We start from the raw sequence: 20755 nt of genomic DNA on the forward strand, positions 1-20755 counted from the left end.
CTTGTCCCCATCAACATGGGGACAGGTGTTTTGGGGGGCTACCCCAAAGCACTCTCCCAATGTTGAGGGCATGTGGCCTGGTAAGGTTCAGGACGGGGGGGCGCTCTCTCGTCCCCCCCTCTTTTCCTGTGGCCTGCCAGGTTGCGTGCTCGGATAAGGGTATGGTATGGATTTTTGGGGGGACCCATTCTGTTTTTTTAAATTTTGGCACAGGGTTCCCCTTAAAATCCATACCAGACCTGTAGGGTCTGGTATAGATTTTGAGGGGGACCCCACACCATTTTTTTTTTTTCCCCTGTGGGGAATTCCCATGCCGTTTTTATTAATGAACTTTTATGTGTATTGTCGGACCGACAATTCATTAATAGCCGTGAGTAGTTTTAAATGACTTTTTTTCCTTTTGAAATGTCATTTTGCTGTCAGACTGTTCTAAACACGGGAAACATGCCTCCCTTTACATGCATACTATAGACACCCCCCAGGTACGAAATTTAAAGGGATATTACATGTTTATTGTTTCACTTTAAGCATTATTAAAATCACTGCTCCTGAAAAAACGGCCATTTAAAAAAAATTTTTTTGCATTGATCCATGTCCCCTGGGGCAGGACCCAGGTCACCAAACACTTTTTATGACAATACCATGCATATAAGCCTTTAAAATTAGCACTTTTGATTTCTCCCATAGACTTTTAAAGGGTGTTCCACGGCATTCGAATTTGCCACGAACATCCCAAATTGTTCGCTGTTCGGCATGAGTTCGACTCGAACTCGAAGCTCATCCCTACTCTGCAGCACGGAGGCATCACATGTTCTCCAGGCGGCCTACAGTTATTGCTGTAGCCTGAGCAATAGCTGGTCTACTTGTGAGTGTTTGTAGAAACTCTTCAAGGGAGTCCTTGACTATGGTATTAAATATGTATGTCTTACTAACTGCTGTACCAAAAACCCCACCTTTTCAATAGTAACCATACCACACAAGATTGGAGTTAAAGTTATTGTAAAAGATCTTTTTTTTTTTATTTAAATAACAAACATCTCATACTTACCTCCACTGTGCAGCTCGTTTTGCACAGAGTGGCCCCCGAACATCCTCTTCTGGGGTCCCCCGGCGGCTCTCGCGGCTCCCCCCCGCATCAGATAACCTATTAGGAGAAGCACTCTCCCGGGGAGGTTACCTTGAGGGTGTGCTCCCGAGTCCAGCATTTGCGTCCATAGACATGAATGCCGGACTCGGCCCCGCCCCCAGCACCCACCTCATTGGATTTGATTGACAGCAGCGGGAGCCAATGGCTGCTATCAATCTAGGCAATCAGGACACGAGACACCGGCTAGAGCTGGTGTGGTCGTCCCCGGCACAAGAAAAAGAGGGTTAAGTAAGGTAAGTAAAACAGGGGCACTGAGGGGCTGCTGCACTGCAAGAGGTTATTCACCTCAATGCATAGAATGCATTGAGGTGAAAAACCACAAATGTTTACAACTCCTTTAAATTGGCCATAGCAGCCTTTTTATTGTATTAATCAAAATATAAATAACCAATAATTAACAGATCAGTAACATAAAACCAGACCAGTTTATTAAAGAAGGAGCCACAAGGTCCTAATAGGCATAAAAACAGGACAGTACCTGCTTGTCACTTCACAGACCTCCAGCCACAAAAACCACCAACTCAGAGACAACTCGCAGGTACACATCCACCAACTGGGAGCCGCACCTTAGAGGGGTCCCTACACCATACCTTTTTTTTGCCTATGTGAACCTAAAAAAGGACCTTGCACCCTGCCACCACCACACAAACCTGACAACTTAGGTTTGTGCGGACCTCCACACCCTCAGGGCCCTCTGGATACCCTCTTCCAGACCAAAACACCACAGGTCAATGCCAACGGCATTCAAATGAATGCCGCCCCCACGTAAGTATCTCCAGGGTTTTAACTCCAGGTCCCGATGCTGCACCGACAAACCCCCACTCTGCATCAGAAATCGAGCCACCTCCTGATTAACCTTCACCCCAGCCTTATGAATAGCAGAAACTGACCTAGCCACCCGCCAATGTGTACGAGCCACCATATCAGACCAGACGATCAACAAATCTGGATAATCCGAGTACAGCCGTAACAAGTCATACTTAACATCCCTTATAAGCTCCCTCATACTCCTAAGACCCAAATTGTTACCCCCAGCATGTATGGCAAGCACGTCTGGGGCTCTATCAAGTCGAGCATAACGCTCCACTTCCAGAACCACCCTACTCCACAAGAGGCCTGGCACCCCTATCCAATGAATCACTGCCTCATCTCTAGGAATGGCCAATTTACATCTGTCAAGCCGGACATCAGCTCTTCTTGCACCCCAGTGGACGTATGAGTGGCACAAGATCCAAATCAAGCCAGAGTCCCCTCCTGTGAAGAAAAAAATGACAAAAAAACACCACACACCTAGAGGCTAGAACTAGAATGCATCCCCCCTTCCCCCCAAAAGGGAGAACAAACAATACAGTAAACAGACACCACACACCCCACATGAAGCAGCCCAGACAGCTACAACAAGTGAGGATGGACATACAGTACAGGCCATAACGCCGAGATTTCCACTGACCAATGCGTTGCAAGACCCCTTCACTCAACCCCCAACACGCAGCCTCTGTGGCAGCCCCAATATGGAAAGAATGAGATGCAAAGTCGGACGGACAAAGACCCAATGAAGACCCAGATTGTCTCCTGTATCCTGCCTGCACCCTCTTATCGTCTCCTGTATCCTGTCCACAGCCTCTGATCATCTCCTGTATCCTGTCCGCAGCCTCTGATTATCTCCTGTGTGACAGACTCACCCAGGACAGAGGCTTTTGGAGGGGACTGAATGCTAGCCTCTTGCCTACCGACTATGGGCCCTGGCATTTGAGGGAGCTACAAGCATTTAGGAAGATATTCTTTTATGCAATGCAAAAGGACATTATCAAGGAGGCCACGATTGTCTCTGCCAGTGTGGGACTCCTATAGCAGATGTATGTGAAAGGAATGCTGATTAATGAGCTCTGGAAAGCCATGGGTCTCCTGCTGTCTACTAGTGTGGCTTCTAAGAGTCTTTCACCCATTGTTGTTTGTGCTAATTAACCCTACTATTGTATGAAGGAGTTCTGTGTTGATATTTATGATAATGTGTATTGTATAGTCGGTGAGCTAGGAGACGTCAAGGCTGCCCTAAAAAGTCACATCCTTGAGTCACCTGGTCTGGGTAAATGATTATTAAACTATCTCATATTAATTAGGTTTCAGGTTACAGTTTGTAATGTTATCCTGCTGTATATATTTGTGTGTCATCTCAAATAAAACAGTCCATGTTCAGAAACCAAATAAGTATTGCCTTGTTTGTTGTTGTTAGCGGTTGGAATATCTGATATCTATATTCAGACTGGGAGGAAGCGGTATATGACGAAAGCAATATAAGAAAAAAAGTTGCGCTACATACTAATGGTCAAAAAGTGTGACCTAAAGAATATTCATCTAACAAAATAGATATGAGCAACTCCTTGTGTCGCACTAATAGATGAATATTTAAATGCAATCACAAGTGAAATGTGCAAAATAAACATAAAAATGAATATAATGAATACAAAAAAAAGTATATATATATATATATATATATATATATATATATATATATATATATTTTTGTATTCATTATATTCATTTTTATGTTTATTTTGCACATTTCACTTGTGATTGCATTTAAATATTTATCTATTAGTGCGACACAAGGAGTTGCTCATATCTATTTTGTTAGATGAATATTCTTTAGGTCACACTTTTTGATCATTAGTATGTAGCGCAGCTTTTTTTCTTATATTGTATTTAATGTGTGTGTCTCACATCATAGTTGCTGCTTTTTTTCATTATTTATGATTTATTTGGATAGCGCAGTAAAATTACCCTTTTCTTTCTTTTCTTTTTTTTTCAATATGACGAAAGCACTCAAGCGGAGTGTGGGACGTTTTCTTACATTCTGTATCCTGTCCGCAGCCTTTGATCTTCTCCTGTATCCTGTCCGCAGCCTCTGATCATCTACTGTATCCTGTCCGCAGCCTCTGATCATCTCCTGTATCCTGTCCGCAGTCTCTGAACATTTCCTCTAGGATAGAACCCAGAGCCGCAAAGCTGGAGCCATCTGACTGAGCCCTGCACATTGCACCTGAGAGGAGCTCAGTGACGGCGCTGCCAGGCCAGTCTGAGGGGAGGTCACTGATGTAAGGGAGGAGTGAATACAATAATGTAATGGGGCACTGATATAAAGGTTCCCCCCACCTATATTAGTAACCCTGCCTTACCTTAGTGTATTCACTCTACGGAGGGTGGTTTCTGGTCACCAGAGTGACCCCCAAATCAGAGTTCCTGGCCTTCCTCTTTACATCAGAGTCTGCAGAATTCCCCCTTACAGTGCAAGGGAAAACTCAGTCTTCGGACCCTGATGTAAAGGGAACACTGTGGACTCGGATATAAGGTGGTCTCTGGTCACCAGAGCCCCCCTCTACATCAGAGTTCCACCTTAGATCATGCTTTGCAGCGTTCCCCTTTACATAAGAGTTCCCTTTCACTGTAAGGGGGAATCCTGCAGACTCTGATGTAAGGGGGAACTTTGTGCTGGCTGGGTTATAGTAACCTGACCTTTATGTCAACTCAGAAATATGTTTTTTTACTTTTGTTTAACTTAAACTTATTGATGATTGCACTGTTTAGCACTGAAAACGGTAATTTTAGGTACTTTTTTGCAGTGGCAGTAAAAAATGAGGCGCTGTCAGTAAATGTCATGATTTTCGCCAGTAAAAAAAAAAAAAAAAAAAAAAATGGTGCCGTTTGTAAAATTTTGCATCCTGCCAGTAAATTTTGTTTCGGAGGGTTGGCAACTCTGATAGCAAGTCCCAGGAGGCTTCATCACGCCAGGCATCCCTCTCAATTTCCTCCATGATCTTCTTTTTTGCATATGGATAATCAAATCCATACTCCATGGCCACCTTCTTCTGAATGAGTTGTTGAAAATGGGAGAACCTGGGGAGTTTCTGCCTGTCTGCTCTCCCAGGTAGGGCATACGCGGTCTCCACTTTGGTGATCAGCTTCTTGTATGAGTCATACTGTGCCCGGGCTTGAGCATAGGTGTGGAGTGGAGATAGGTCTGGGACCCTTGTGGCGTAGGCCTCACAGAACCCCAAATTCCTCGCACACCCCATTTGAATGGCTGCTGCCTCTGTCTCTTTACTGAGTGAACTGGGACTTGGGGAGCTTCTTCCCTCAGTCTCCCAATCCCACTCAGTCTCTGCCTCTGATCCCCATTCACGATTCCCTCTTCCAGGGGCCCAAATCAGTACTCAAACCGAGGTGACCCCACATCAATGATCCCTGCCTCCTCCTCGCTGGACGAATTGGAGGACTTCAGCTTCTGGATCTATTAAAGCCTCTCTAACTCTTTAAGAGCTGGACTTTTGGTTGCTGCAACTGTCACTGATGCATCCATGTCCCCATTGCTGCACATCGCCAGACTTCCTTTTGGCATCAATCAGACTCCTGTATCCCACAGGGTCGGATTCTGCATCTCAGTCCGCTCTGCAGGTTCTCCGCCAACACATGCGATAGCATCCGCGCTCGGCTCACTCCAGTATCCGTCATCTTGCTACTCCTGGCACGTGTCTCCTCTGCAGCTACACCCAAAGGGACGTCACAGCTCTCTTCCTCCACTCGGATTGGTGGCCCACAAGCAGCAACTCCACCCACGGCCCTAGACTAGCTGACTCTCTGGCAGTGGCTCCTCCTGCTGGTGTCAGAAACCATGAATCAGACTTAGACAGGAGTACAGTTAAATCACACTTGTTTAATAATAATAAAAAAGGTAAGACTCAAAACATAGCCAGAGTTCAGGAACCGGAACGGATAGTCAGACAAGCCAAAACGTCAGGGAGCCAGAGAACAGTGTAGTAAAACAGCAAGCAGGATCTGGAGCCAGAAGGAATGTCAGCCAAGCAAGTCTTTAACAGGAACACAGGAGAGCGTCTCTAGAGATGTGACCAAGGCGAAGGCAGAGATCATCTGGACTGGACGGCTTAAGTAGGCAGGACTGACGAGCAGGATAATCAACAGATGAGTTACTGCGGAGAGATAGGAGCTGGCAATTAGCCGACAGCTGAGCAGCCAGCTGGGCACACACACACACACACATATATATATATATATATATATATATATATATATATATATATATATATATATATATATATATATATATATATATATACTGTGTATATATATATATATATATATATATATATATACTGTGTATATATATATATATATATATATATATAAAACCATTTTCCGAAATTCGAATTTCGTATACAATTGGAATGGAATAGAACAGATTAGAAAAACAATGGAACAGAATAGAATAAAATATGATATATATTATATTTTATTCTATTCTGTTCTATTGTTTTTCTATTTTATTCTTTTCTATTCTTTTCTACTCTAATTCGAATTTATTCTATACAAAAATAGAATTTCAGAATTTCTGATATTTCTAAAAGTTGAATAGAAAAGATTAAAATAGAATAGGAAATAGTAGAAAAGAATAGCATAGAAAAACAATAGAACGAAATAGAAAAAATATAATATGTATTATATTTTATTATATGCTGTTCTATTGTTTTTCTATGCTTTTACGATTGTTCTACTCTATCATTTTCTATTCTAATTCAAAATAATTCTATATGAAATCTGAATTTCGGAAGCCATCTTCCGAAATTCGAATTTCGTATAGAATGAATTTGCATTCGACTAGAAAACAGAATAAAATAGAAAATAATAGAACAGCATAGAAAAAATATTATATATATATATATATATATATATATATATATATATATATATATATATACAGTCAGGTCCATAAATATTGGGACATCGACACAATTCTAATGTTTTTGGCTCTATACACCACCATCACAATGGATTTGAAATAAAAAGATCAAGATGTGCTTTAACTGTAGACTTTCAGCTTTATTTTGAGGGTATTTACATCCAAATCAGGTGAACGGTGTAGGAATTACAACAGTTTGTATATGTGCCTCCCACTTTTTGAGGGACCAAAATTAATTGGATAGATTAACAATCATCCATTAAACTTTCACTTTTTAATACTTGGTTGCAAATCCTTTGCAGTCAATTACAGCCTGAAGTCTGGAATGCATAGATATCACCAGACGCTGGGTTTCATCCCTGGTGATGCTCTGCCAGGCCTCTACTGCAACTATCTTCAGTTCCTGCTTGTTCTTGGGGAATTTTCCCTTCAGTTTTGTCTTCAGCAAGTGAAATGCATGCTCAATCGGAGTCAGGTCAGGTGATTGACTTGGCCATTGCATAACATTCCACTTCTTTCCCTTAAAAAACTCTTTGGTTGCTTTCGCAGTATGCTTCGGGTCATTGTCCATCTGCACTGTGAAGCACCCTCCAATGAGTTCTGAAGCATTTTGCTGAATATGAGCAGATAATATTGCCCGAAACACTGCAGAATTCATCCTGCTGCTTTTGTCAGCAGTCACATCATCAATAAATACAAGAGAACCAGTTCCATTGGCAGCCATACATGCCCATGCCATGACACTACCACCACCATGCTTCACTGATGAGGTGGTAAGCTTTGGATCATGAGCAGTTCTTTTCCTTCTCCATACTCTTCTCTTCCCATCACTCTGGTACAAGTTGATCTTGGTCTCATCTGTCCATAGGATGTTGTTCCAGAACTGTGAAGTCTTTTTTAGATGTTGTTTGGCAAACTATAATCTGGCATTCCTGTTTTTGCAATGGTTTACATCTTGTGGTCAACCCTCTGTATTCACTCTGGTGAAGTCTTCTCTCTAATGTGGACTTTGACACACATACACCTACCTCCTGGAGAGTGTTCTTGATCTGGCCAACTGTTGTGAAGGGTGTTTTCTTCACCAGGGAAAGAATTCTGTGGTCATCCACCACAGTTGTTTTCCGTGGTCTTCCGGGTCTTTTGGTGTTGCTGAGCTCACCGGTGCGTTCTTTTTAAGGATGTTCCAAACAGTTGATTTGGCCACACCTAATGTTTTTGCTATCTCTCCGATGGGTTTGTTTTGTTTTTTCAGCCTAATGATGGCTTGCCTCACTGATAGTGACAGCTCATTTGATCTCATATTGAGAGTTCACGGCAACAGATTCCAAATGCAAATAGCACACTTGAAATTAACTCTGGACCTTTTACCTGCTCCTTGTAAATGGGATAATGAGGGAATAACACACACCTGGCCATGGAACAGCTGAGCAGCCAATTGTCCCACTACTTTTGGTCCCTTAAAAAGTGGGAGGCACATTTACAAACTGTTGTAATTCCTACACCGTTCACCTGATTTGGATGTAAACACCATCAAATTAAAGCTGAAAGTCTGCAGTTAAAGCACATCTTGTTCGTTTCATTTCAAATCCATTGTGGTGGTGTATAGCGCCAAAAAGATTAGAATTGTGTCAATGTTCCAATATTTATGGACCTGACTGTATATAACCATCTTCTGAAATTGGAATTTTGTATAGAATGAATTTGAATAGAAAATATTAGAAAAGAATGGAAAATAATAGCATAGAAAAATAATTGAGCAGAACGGAAAAAATATATATATATATATATATATATATATATATATATATATATATATATATATATATATATATATATATATATATATATATATAAACAGTATCTCACAAAAGTGGGTACACCCCTCACATTTTTGTAAATATGTTATTATAGCTTTTCATGTGACAACACTGAAGAAATTACACTTTGCTACAATATAAAGTAGTGAGTGTACAGCTTGTATAACAGTGTAAATTTGCTGTCCCCTCAAAATAACTCAACACACAGCCATTAATATCTAAACCTCTGGCAACAAAAGTGAGTACACCCCTAAGTGAAAATGTCCAAATTGGGTCCCATTAGCCATTTTCCCTCCCCGGTGTCATGTAACTTGTTAGTGTTACAAGGTCTCAGGTGTGAATGGGGAGCAAGTGTGTTAAATTTGGTGTTATCGCTCTCACTCTCTCATACTGGTCACTAGAAGTTCAACATGCCACCTCATGACAAGAAACTCTCTGAAGATCTAAAAAAAAAGAATTGATGCTCTACATAAAGATGGCCTAGGCTATAAGAAGATTGCCAAGACCCTGAAACTGAGCTACAGCATGGTGGCCAAGACCATACTGCGGTTTAACAGGACATTTTCCACTCAGAACAGGTCTAGCCATAGTCCACCAAAGAAGTTGTGTGCATGTGCTCAGTGTCATATCCAGAGGTTGTCTTTGGGAAATAGATGAACGAGTGCTGCCAGCTTTGCTACAGAGGTTGAAGGGGTAGGGGGGTCAGCCTGTCAGTTCTCAGACCATACGCCACACACTGCCTCAAATTGGTCTGCATGACTGTCGTCCCAGAAGGAAGCCTCTTCTAGAGATGATGCACAAGAAAGCCTGCAAAGAGTTTGCTGAAGACAAGCAGACTAAGGACATAGCTTACTGGAACCATGTCCTGTGGTCTAATGAAACCAAGATAAACTTATTTGGTTCAGATGGTGTCATGCGTGTGTGGCGGCAACCAGGTGAGGAGTACAAAGACAAGTGTGTCTTGCCTACAGTCAAGCATGATGGTGGGAGTGTCATGGTCTGGGGCTGCATGAATGCTTTTGGCACTGGGGAGCTACAGTTTATTGAGGGAACCATGAACGCCAACATGTACTGTGACATACTGAAGAAGAACATAATCCCCTCCCTTCGGAGACTGGGCCGCAGGGCAGTATTCCAACATGGTAACGACCCCAAACACACCTCCAAGACGACCACTGCCTTGCTAAAAAAGTTGAGGGTAAAGGTGATAGACTGGCCAAGCGTGTCTCCAGACCTAAACCCTATTGAGCATCTGTGGGGTATCCTCAAATGGTAGGTGGAGGAGCACAAGGTCTCTTACATCCACTAGCTCTGTGATGTCATCATGGAGGAGTGGAAGAGGACTCCAGTGGCAACCTGTGAATCTCTGGTGAACTCCATGCCCAAGAGGGTTAAGGCAGTCCTGAAAAATAATGATGACCACACAAAATATTGACACTTTGGGCCCAATTTGGACATTTTCACTTAGGGGTGTACTCACTTTTGTTGCTAGCAGTTTAGACATTAATGGCTGTGTGTTGAGTTATTTTGAGGGGATAGCAAATTTACACTGTTATACAAGCTGTACATTCACTACTTTACATTGTAGCAAAGTGTAATTTCTTTACACTTTGCTACAACTTCTTTAGTCGACCATGGTGAGGCCTGTTCTGAGTGGAACCTGTCCTGTTAAACCGCTGTATGGTCTTGGCCACCATGCTGTAGCTCAGTTTCAGGGTCTTGGCAATCTTCTTATAGCCTAAGCCATCTTTATAAAGAGCAACAATACTTTTTTTCAGATCCTCAGAGAGTTCTTTGCCATGAGGTGGCATGTTGAACTTCCTGTGACCAGTATGAGAGAGTGAGAGCGATAACACCAAATTTAATACACTTGCTCCCCATTCACCTGAGATCTTGTAACACTAATTAGTTACATGACACCGGGGAGGGAAAATGGCTAATGGGGCCCAATTTGGACATTTTCACTTAGAGGTGTAGTCACTTTTGTTGCCAGCGGTTTAGACATTAACGGCTGTGTGTTGAGTTATTTTGAGGGGACAGCAAATTTACACTGTTATACAAGCTGTACACTCACTACTTTATATTGTAGCAAAGTGTAATTTCTTCAGTGTTGTCACATGAAAAGATATAATAAAATATTTACAAAAATGTGAGAGGTGTACTCACTTTTGTGAGATACTATATATATATATATATATATATATATATATATATATATATATATATATATATATATATATATATATATATATAAAATAAATTATTATTATTATTATATTATTATATATTATAGATTTTTCTATTCTGTTCTATTGTTTTTCTAGTCTATTCTTTTCTATTCAAATCTTTTCTACTCGAATTCAAATTCACTCTATACGAAATTCGAACTTCAGAAGGCATCTTCCGAAATTAAATTTTTGTATAGAATGAATTCGAATTTGAATAGAAAAGATTAGAATAGAAAATAGAAAAGAATAGCATAGAAAAACAATAGAACAGAATAAAAAAAAATTTATATATAATATTTTTTTTTTTAGTCTGTTCTATTGTTTTCTTTTCTATTCTACTGTAATCTTTTCTATTCAAATTCATTCTATATGAAATTCGAATTTCGGAAGATGGCTTCAGAAGTTTGACTTTCGTATAGAATGAATTTGAATGCGAATAGAAAAGATTTGAATAGAAAATAATAGAAAAGAATAGACTAGAACAACAACAGAACAAAATAGAATAAAATATAATATATATTATATTTTATTCTATTCTGTTCTATTGTTTTTCTAGTTTATTCTTTTCTATTATTTTCTATTCTATTCTAATCTTTTCTATTCTAATTCGATTTCATTCTATACGAAATTTGAATATTGGAAAATGGTTATATATAGTTTACTTTTTCGAATTCGGTCAAAATATTTTCGAATTCGAAACTAATCTATTCTAATCTAATCTAATCATATCCAAAAAAAAATATAAAGAAACTAATTTATTCATCAGTTTAGGCCAATATGTATTCTTCTACATATTTATGGTAAAAATCGTAATAGGGGTATATTGATTGGTTTGCGCAAAAGTTATCGCATCTACAAACTCTGGGATAGATCTAGGAACTTTAATTTATTTTTTTTATTGTTTTTACTGGTAATGGCGGCGATCTGTGATTTTTAGCAGGACTGCAACATTGAGGCGGACACATCTGACGTCAAATGACACTTTTTGGGGACCAGTGACATTATTACATTGATCAGTGCTATAAAAATGCACTGATCAATGTATAAATGACACTGGCAGGGAAGGGGTTAACACTAAGGGGCGATCAAGGGGTTAAATGTGTTCCCTCAGCGTGTTCTAACTCTAGGGGGATGGGCTGCCTGGGACATGACAGAGATAGCTGTTCCCAATCACTGGGAACAGCTATCTCTGAGATATCCCCTGTCAGTACTGGGATCTGCCTTGTTTACAACAACAGATCCCCATTCTACCTCTGTATACAGCGATCGCGGGTGGTTGGCGGACAGGTACGTTGGTTCGCGCAGGAGAGCCGACCTGCCATGGTATAAGTACGATGGCTGGTCGGCAAGTGGTTAACCAAACATTCATTGCATATGTTTCAAAATGGCAGTGATTGATTTACCACCAGTATATGTTTGGTGAAAGTCCTGTTCACTGTTAAACAAAGATGTTCCTGTTCTTTAGTACATATAATGTGAGTATTGTACCTTACAAAAATGTATTTCTTTTCATTGTAGCTATAGCAACACTAATCCATTCTAATCAAGAGTTTCACAGATCTTTACTTCTGTAATAGGCTCACTAGCTGTATTTGATATCTACAGAGAGCTTCAGATCAAATTGTAGGAAGCCTTTTGCATAGAATATGATAACCTTAGCAAATCCATTATAGTATAACTAATGGATTTTTTCCCATTTTTGATACAGTGGAGAGGGATTACAACCCCTATCAGGTTTGTATTGGTGTCTGTCCCCTGCCTGTGGTAAATGAAAATCCCATATTTTGGGTTGTCCTCAGAACAGTAATAGAGGGGAAATCTTCCAATGGGGACACTAGTTCTGGTGATCCTAGTAACAACCAGAGATCCCCTCATTTTTTTGGAAGGATTTCTCCTCATTTTCTGTTTTTGGCTATGGGAAAGGAAGTTAGGGAACATCTCTCCAATGGGACACAGATGGCAAAAAACTAAATGAAAAAGAAAAGCTTTGACTTTAGTTCTAAATTTCTGTATGTTTACTGCACTTGAAGTTCATCTGTGGCCTATAATCTGCACACCTAAAGGAATGCAGGAATCTAATGTTTTTTTTCTGATTACGTTTTGGGAATTAATAAATTAATACATTTAGATCATGACATGATTGTAACAACAATTTCATATATGAGAATTTACCAGTAGATCTACTTGTACATCCCATATCATTCCAAGGTTTGGAACATTGAAAATCAACACGTAAAGATTCTTATGTTTTATTTATTTGCATCTGTTATAAGACAGTTATTTTGCATAAAATATAAATAAAGATAAATATTATAAATAATAAATATATGTATATAATAAAACTTAATTAATAAATGTGCAATATGACAAAACTGTTTTGTTCAGCTGTAAACAGATAACATTAATGGTTACGGTCATGATGCTCCTCACAAGACCAATGGTCATAAAGAGACCAAATAGCGACTTGCACTGTGTTGAACGAATCCGTACCATTTTTACATGGCTCCTGTTGGTAATTAAAATAACAGATTAGGTCTCATACTTGAAACTAGGCTGTAAAAGTTATAAGTATATAATAGTTTAGCTAATTATTTCTATCCAGTTATAATGAAAAAAATTTGTTGCCTGAAAACCTATCTGTAATACTTATTTTACATGCATTTTGCTACAATTGGATATAGCTGATTGTACATTTTCCAAAAATTAAGTGTTAACACTGGAAATAAGTCATGCAAGCACAATGTGGCACCCAAAATGAGGATGTGAAAGTGTGCTTTCCCAGCCCCCAAGCTCTTTGATTTGGTACTACAAAAAAAGAAAATTGAATGGTAAATAAAAAAGATAAGACAAGCAAATTCAACCTCAACCACCGCAACATCTCCAAGATACGCTCTTCCTGACCAATGCCACCACAAAGCTCCTAATCCACTCCCAGGTCATCTCTCGCCTCGACTACTGCAACTCCCTCCTCATTGGCTATCCCCACTTCAGTCCTTTATGAATGCTGCTGCCAGGCTCATCCACCTTACAAACTGCTCAGTGTCTGTTATACCCCTCTGCCAATCCCTTCGTTGGCTGCCACTCAAACAACGAATTAGATTCAAGATAGTGACAATAACTTACAAAGCCATCCACAACCTGGCCCCCAGCTATACTGTTGGCGCTATATAAATCCTGTATAATAATAATACATAATTATTGTAAAATCCATAGCTTTTATTAAAATAATACCTGACTATCTTATACTGAAGGTTTTTGTTCAGCCACTTTTTATCCCTGTTTCCCAATCGCTCTTTTTTGCATTGTCATTCTGTCACATGTACAGTCCTGCTGGGGCTATGCAGGAGATCAGCAGCACTGAGATGCATATATTTTAATCAATAAGTGTTTTATTTTTTTTCAACATGGTACAGGAAACATACTCACGATAAAATATCAACCGGTATTCATACCTGCCAAGCCACCTATCACACTTTCTAAATTTAAAACTATTTTTGGGCCCAACCCTTAACAGGAGCATTACAAAATAGAAGGAATTGTGATCATATTGGTCTACAGACTGGATTCATGATATGACCATATTCTCTGCTGCAATGGCCAGGAAAAGATATGAGAAAATAATGCACTTTATGCATTTCAGTGGCAATAACCTCTGTCATTCCTAGGGTGACCCTTTCTATGATCATCTTCACAAAATTCAGCCCCTCATAAATTACCTGTCCCAGAAATTTTCAGATGTGTATATGCCCCAACAGAACATCTGCATAGTAGCCTTCCAAAGGTGCTTGCCAACCCCTAATTGGCTTCCCTCATATTCAGCAGCACCTGTTATCCCCCTATTCACAGCCCAGCCTGGGGTTCAGGTGGAGACAGCACACTTAACAACGCACCTTGCCTTTTTTTTTTTTTTTAAGCTGTTTTTCACCGAAGACCTCTATAATTTGATTGTGGACCAATGTAATGTTTATGCCTAACAGTACATTGCCACCAATCCAAATATTGGTCCACAGACCTGATTCGTCTTATTAACAATAATGTGGTTTTATCCAGTGACAATACCGTCTGTCGTCCTTGAGGTGAGCCTGACTATGAAAAATTCCTCCCCTCATAAATTATCTGTTCCAGAAATTTGCAGACATGTATATACTCCAAGGAAACCTCTGCATAGACAAGTCCCTTGTACATTTTTCTGGCAGGCTGGCAATCAAGCAATATCTCCCCTGCAAGCATGCCAGATATGAGGTCAAAATGTATAAGCTTTGGGAGAGGGCCAAGGCTATATATAGCGCTTTAGAATTTATGAGGGAAAAGACAGTCAAGTGGAGCCCCTTGGATACCCAGACTACATGGGGAGAAGTGGTAAGGTAGTGTGTGGGACTTGTTATCCTTGTTCCATAAGGGGTACCATTTGTACGTGGAAAACGTTTATGTAAGTGTGCCACTTTTTAGATATTTGTTCCTTTAAAAAAATGGCTGCTGTGCCACCATGAAGCCTAATCGCAGCAGCTTCTCCCAAGTGCTCCTTAACACCCCACTTAGAAACTGGGAGAAAGCTGACTTGCGAATGAAGAACTACCAACAGTAAAATGGAAGGACAAACGTAATGTATTTTTACTGTCTTCCATTCACCCAGACACAACGATCCAAATTCATGCAGAGTCTGGTGTAGTTGAAAAGCCTCTCTGCGTCCACAACTATAATCTAAATATGGGAGGTGTAGACTCCAAGGACCAAATGATGAAGTCATATTTAGCCTCCCGCAGAGCTAGACACTGGTGCAAAAAATTGTCTATATATTTATTTCAATTGGCTCTATGCAATTTGTTAGTTATTTACAAAGCTACTGGAAGAACTGATTCCTTCCTAAAATTTCAAAAAAATGATCATCTCAGCCCTTGTATTCAGAAGTTGCTGTGGCCCAAAGCCCAAATTCAGATGCAGTTAGCTGGCTACATGAGAGGCATTTTCCAGGTGTCCTCCAACCTACCCCAACACAAAGGTCACCCCAAAAAAGTTGTGTCTGTGGTAAATGCGGAATAAAGCATGACACTTGTGGTTTTTTTTGTTCCTCCTGTCCTGACTAACCTGGCCTCTGCATCAAAATCTGCTTCCATTGCTACCACACCGTACTTGTGAACTATTAGTGCAGGGTACTCATGGCACAGTATAGAGGTCCCACACAATTCTGCACAAGAAGGGTCTCTAAAAATGTTAGGTAGTTGGGAAACTGTCCATCACGTTGTGAGAGACTCTAAAATCAAAGGCTGGAAAGGTTATGGTTCTGAAAAGTTAAGTTACAAAAAAAGTAAAAAAAGGGGAAAGGTTGTTGTTTTGAGTTAGTGTTATCTTGTTACTGCGTGCTATTGTTAATTGTTGTTTGCTTTGCAGGAACACCAATCAGCTGCAGCACTGATCTGTGTATTCTGAGAGTAGTAGGGTGCTGCTCTCAGAATACATACGTCAGTGCCTGTAGTGTTGCAGTTAAGAAAAAAAAAAAAAGAACGTGTATGCCCAGTTTTAGGAGTGTGCTCCTATGCTCGGCATATACTTTTTTCTAGCAGAGATTTCTTCATCCAAATTGATCAAAGTGAATGGAGGAATCTGAATCACAGGCTGAACAAAAAAGAACATTACATGTATGCCCAACATTAGAGGTGCAGGGTGGATGTGTAGCAGAACCTTCTAACGTTGGGCAAATTATTTTTCTTTGGCAGATATTTCTTCATCCATATTGATTGAATGATTGAATGAATGCTGTAAATGAAGCAATCTGTTAGGTTCTTTTTTTTTCAGACCACAGTCTGAACAAAAAAAACATTACATGTATGCCCAACCTTAGGAGTGTGGTAGAAATGCCTAGTGCTGGCCATACATGTTTTTTGAGGGCCTAAAATGCCAGGACAGTTCAAGCACCTTTTTTGGAAAGAGGACACCCAAGGTATTTGCTGAGAGGCACACTGAGTCCATGGAAGATTTTATTTTTTGCCACAAGTTTTTAGAAAATGACAAAATATTTTAATTTTTTTTCTACAATGTTGTCACTTTAATGAGACATTTCTTACATATGCCATGGGTATATGTAGAATTACACCCCAAAACACATTGAGCTACTTCTCCCGAGTATGGGGATATCACATGTGTGAGACTTTTTGGCAGTCTAGCCACATACTGGGCTCACAATCCAATGAGCACCTTCAGGCTTTTAAAGGGAATAACTTGTATATTTGGTTTCCTGAATACCTATTACAGTTACATAGTAGGTGAGATTGAAAAAAGAAACAAGTCCATCAAGTCCAACCTATGTGTGTGATTATATGTCAGTATTACCTTGTATATCCCTGTATGTTGTGGTCGTTCATGTGCGTATCTAATAGTTTCTTGAAACTATCGATGCTCCCCGCTGAGACCACCGCCTGTGGAAGGGAATTCCACATCCTTGCCGCTCTTACAGTAAAGTACCCTCTACGTAGTTTAAGGTTAAACCTCTTTTCTTCTAATTTTAATAAGTGGCCATGAGTCTTGTTAAACTCCCTTCCGCAAAAAAGTTTTATCTCTATTATGGGGTCACCAGTACGGTATTTGTAAATTGAAATCATATCCCCTCTCAAGCGTTTCTTCTCCAGAGAGAATAAGTTCAGTGCTCGCAACCTTTCCTTATAACTAATATCCTCCAGACCCTTTATTAGCTTTGTTGCCCTTCTTTGTACTCGCTCCATTTCCAGTACATCCTTCCTGAGTCTTGTAGAGCGGGAGAATTATCGTTTTATCTCTGGAATTAATCCCCTTTTTAATGCATGCCAATATTCTTTTTGCTTTGTTAGCAGCAGCTTGGCATTGCATGCTATTGCTGAGCCTATCATCTACTAGGACCCCCAGGTCCTTTTCCGTCCTAGATTACCCCAGAGGTTCTCCCTCCAGTGTATAGATTGCATTCATATTTTTGCCACCCAAATGCATTATTTTACATTTTTCTACATTGAACCTCATTTGCCATGTAGTTGCCCACCCCATTAATTTGTTCAGATCTTTTTTGCAAGGTTTAACCCATCTCCCAGGTTGTTTATAAACAAATTAAACAGGATTGGTCCCAGCAAAGAACCTTGGGGGACCCCACTACCCACCCCTGACCATTCCGAGTACTCCCCATTTATCACCACCCTCTGAACTCGCCCTTGTAGCCAGTTTTCAATCCATGTACTCACCCTATGGTCCATGCCAACGGACCTTATTTTGTACAGTAAACATTTATGGGGAACTGTGTCAAATGCTTTTGCAAAATCCAGATACACCACGTCTACGGGCCTTCCTTTATCTAGATGGCAACTCACCTCCTCATAGAAGGTTAATAGATTGGTTTGGCAAGAACGATTCTTCATGAATCCATGCTGATTACTGCTAATGATACAGTTCTCATTACTAAAACCTTGTATATAGTCCCTTATCATCCCCTCCAAGAGTTTACATACTATTGATGTTAGGCTAACTGGTCTGTAATTCACAGGGATGTATTTTGGGCCCTTTTTAAATATTGGTGCTACATTGGCTTTTCCCCAATCAGCTGGTACCATTCCAGTCAGTAGACTGTCAGTAAAAATTAGAAACAATGGTCTGGAAATTACTTGACTGAGTTCCCTAAGTACTCTCGTGTGCAAGCCATCTGGTCCCGGTGATTTATTAATGTTAAGTTTCCCAAGTCTAATTTTAATTTTGTCCTCTGTTAACCATGGAGGTGCTTCCTGTGATGTGTCATAAGGATAAACACTGCAGTTTTGGTTACTGAAGCCCCCCCGATTCCCTCGTGAAGACCGAGGAGAAGAATAAATTTAATACCTTCGCCATCTCCCCATCCTTTGTAACCAGATGTCCTTCCTCATTCTTTATGGGGCCAATATGGTCTGTCCTCCCTTTTTTACTGTTTACATACTTAAAGAATTTCTTGGGATTTTTTTTGCTCTCCTCCGCTATGTGTCTTTCATGTTCTATCTTAGACGTCCTTATTGCACTCTTACATTTCTTGTTACATTCTTTATAAAATCTGCATGCTAAGGATGACCCCTCAATCTTGTATTTTTTGAAGGCCTTCTCCTTTGCTTTTATATGCATTTTTACGTTGGAGTTAACCCATCCAGGACTTTTGTTCGCTCTATTAAATTTATTACGCAATGGGATGCATTGGCTAATGCCCTTATTTAATATGCTCTTAAAGCAAACCCATCTCTCCTCCGTGTTCTTTGTTCCTAAGATTTTATCCCAATTTATGCCTTCCAGCAAGGTTCGTAGTTTAGGGAAGTTGGCTCTTTTGAAATTCAGTGTCTTTGTATTCTATGTAGTTCTGGAGGTCCTAAAATGTCAGGGTAGTACAAACAACCCCCAAATGATCCCTTTTTGGAAAGTAGACACTACAAAGTATTTGCTAAGAGACATGGTGAGTATTTTGCAGATCTCATTTGTTGCCACACGGTTTTGGAAAATCAAGAAGAGAAACAAAAATGTATATTTTATATTCTTTTTTCATTTTTTCAAAACCTTGTAATAAAAAAATGAGATCTGCAAAATGCTCACCATGCCTCTTATCAAATACCTTGGTGTGTCTACTTTTCAAAAAAGGGGCCCTTGAGGGGGAGGGGTGTTTGTACGATCCTGGATTTTAACACAAGCAAAAAATTGAAAAACTGGCTCCGGCAACAAAAGGGTAAAACAAATTTCCATTAGTGTGTTTAATGTTTTCCTATCTGTGGGGTCCTCAAAGAAAATATGGGAGACAGATGAACTGATCTGTTTTAACCCCACCATTTTCTTCATGTAATTACTACAAAATTCAACATCCCCAAAGAAAATGGCATTGGATGTTTTGAGCTTGTTTATTTATACCTACCATATTTTGGAGCAGGTAGAGTGAACATTGCAGTTTTTTTAGGTTTTCCATTGTAGATTTAGAAAGTTGTGCAAGATTGGATTCAGTTAAAATGGGAGAGAGAAACTTTAAGGCTTGGCAGGCATCTTCTTTTTTTGACTGTAGAGATGAATAGATACATTATATTTATTATTATTAATAATAATATTATATACAGTGGGTATAGAAAATAATCACCCCCCCTCCTTAAAACAATCACATTTTGTTGCTTTGCAGTCTGAAATGAAGAAAGACATCTTTTTTTTATCCATCTTTGTTTACTAGTGCAACTTATAACATCCAACTACAAGATATAACACCAACATGTCAGAAAAAAGTTAATAAATTCAAAAACAGAATCACAACATGGTCGGAAAAAGGACCATCCCCCTTATGTAAGTATTTTGTTGGACCACATTTTTGCTTTAATTACAGCCTTTAGTCTCTACTAACTTTGCACATCTAAACTTTGCAATATCTGCCCACTCTTCTTTGCAGAACTGCTCATCTTCAGTTAAATTTGATGGTGACGGCTTGTGGACTGCAATCTTCAAGTCATTCCACAGATTTTCAATGGGGTTTAAGTCTGGGCTCTGACTAAGCCATGCAAGGACATTCACCTTTTTCTCCTTCAACCACTGTATGGCCTTTTTGCTCTGTGATATGGGTCATTGTCAAGTTGGAAGGTAAACCTTCTTCCCATTGACAACTTTCTGGCAGAGGGCAGCAGATTTTCCTCAAGAATTTGATGGTATTTTTCCCCGTCCATTTTTCTTCTATCCTGAGAAATTCTCCAGTCCCTGCTGCAGAGAAACACACCCCCATTACAGAATATTACCACCTTCATGCTTTACTGTAGGAATGATGTTATTTGGATGGTGAGCTGTATTGAATTTTCACCAGACATTACAGAATATT

At 39.8% G+C, this 20755-nt stretch overlaps 1 long non-coding RNA gene across 1 annotated transcript in view; it reads right to left on the reverse strand.

Moving 5' to 3' along the window:
- Positions 1-13305: 13305 nt before the first annotated feature.
- The window catches only part of LOC141134569 (uncharacterized), an 88958-nt gene continuing 81508 nt past the window's right edge, over positions 13306-20755 (reverse strand). The window contains exons 3-4 of the long non-coding RNA XR_012243209.1: positions 19820-19957; positions 13306-13450 (exon numbers count right to left, since the gene is read on the reverse strand). This is a non-coding gene — a long non-coding RNA (uncharacterized lncRNA). The remainder of the gene's footprint in view (positions 13451-19819; positions 19958-20755) is intronic.

Source organism: Aquarana catesbeiana, linkage group LG03 (genome assembly GCF_042186555.1).
Source record: "Aquarana catesbeiana isolate 2022-GZ linkage group LG03, ASM4218655v1, whole genome shotgun sequence".
Classification (NCBI taxonomy): domain Eukaryota; kingdom Metazoa; phylum Chordata; class Amphibia; order Anura; family Ranidae; genus Aquarana; species Aquarana catesbeiana.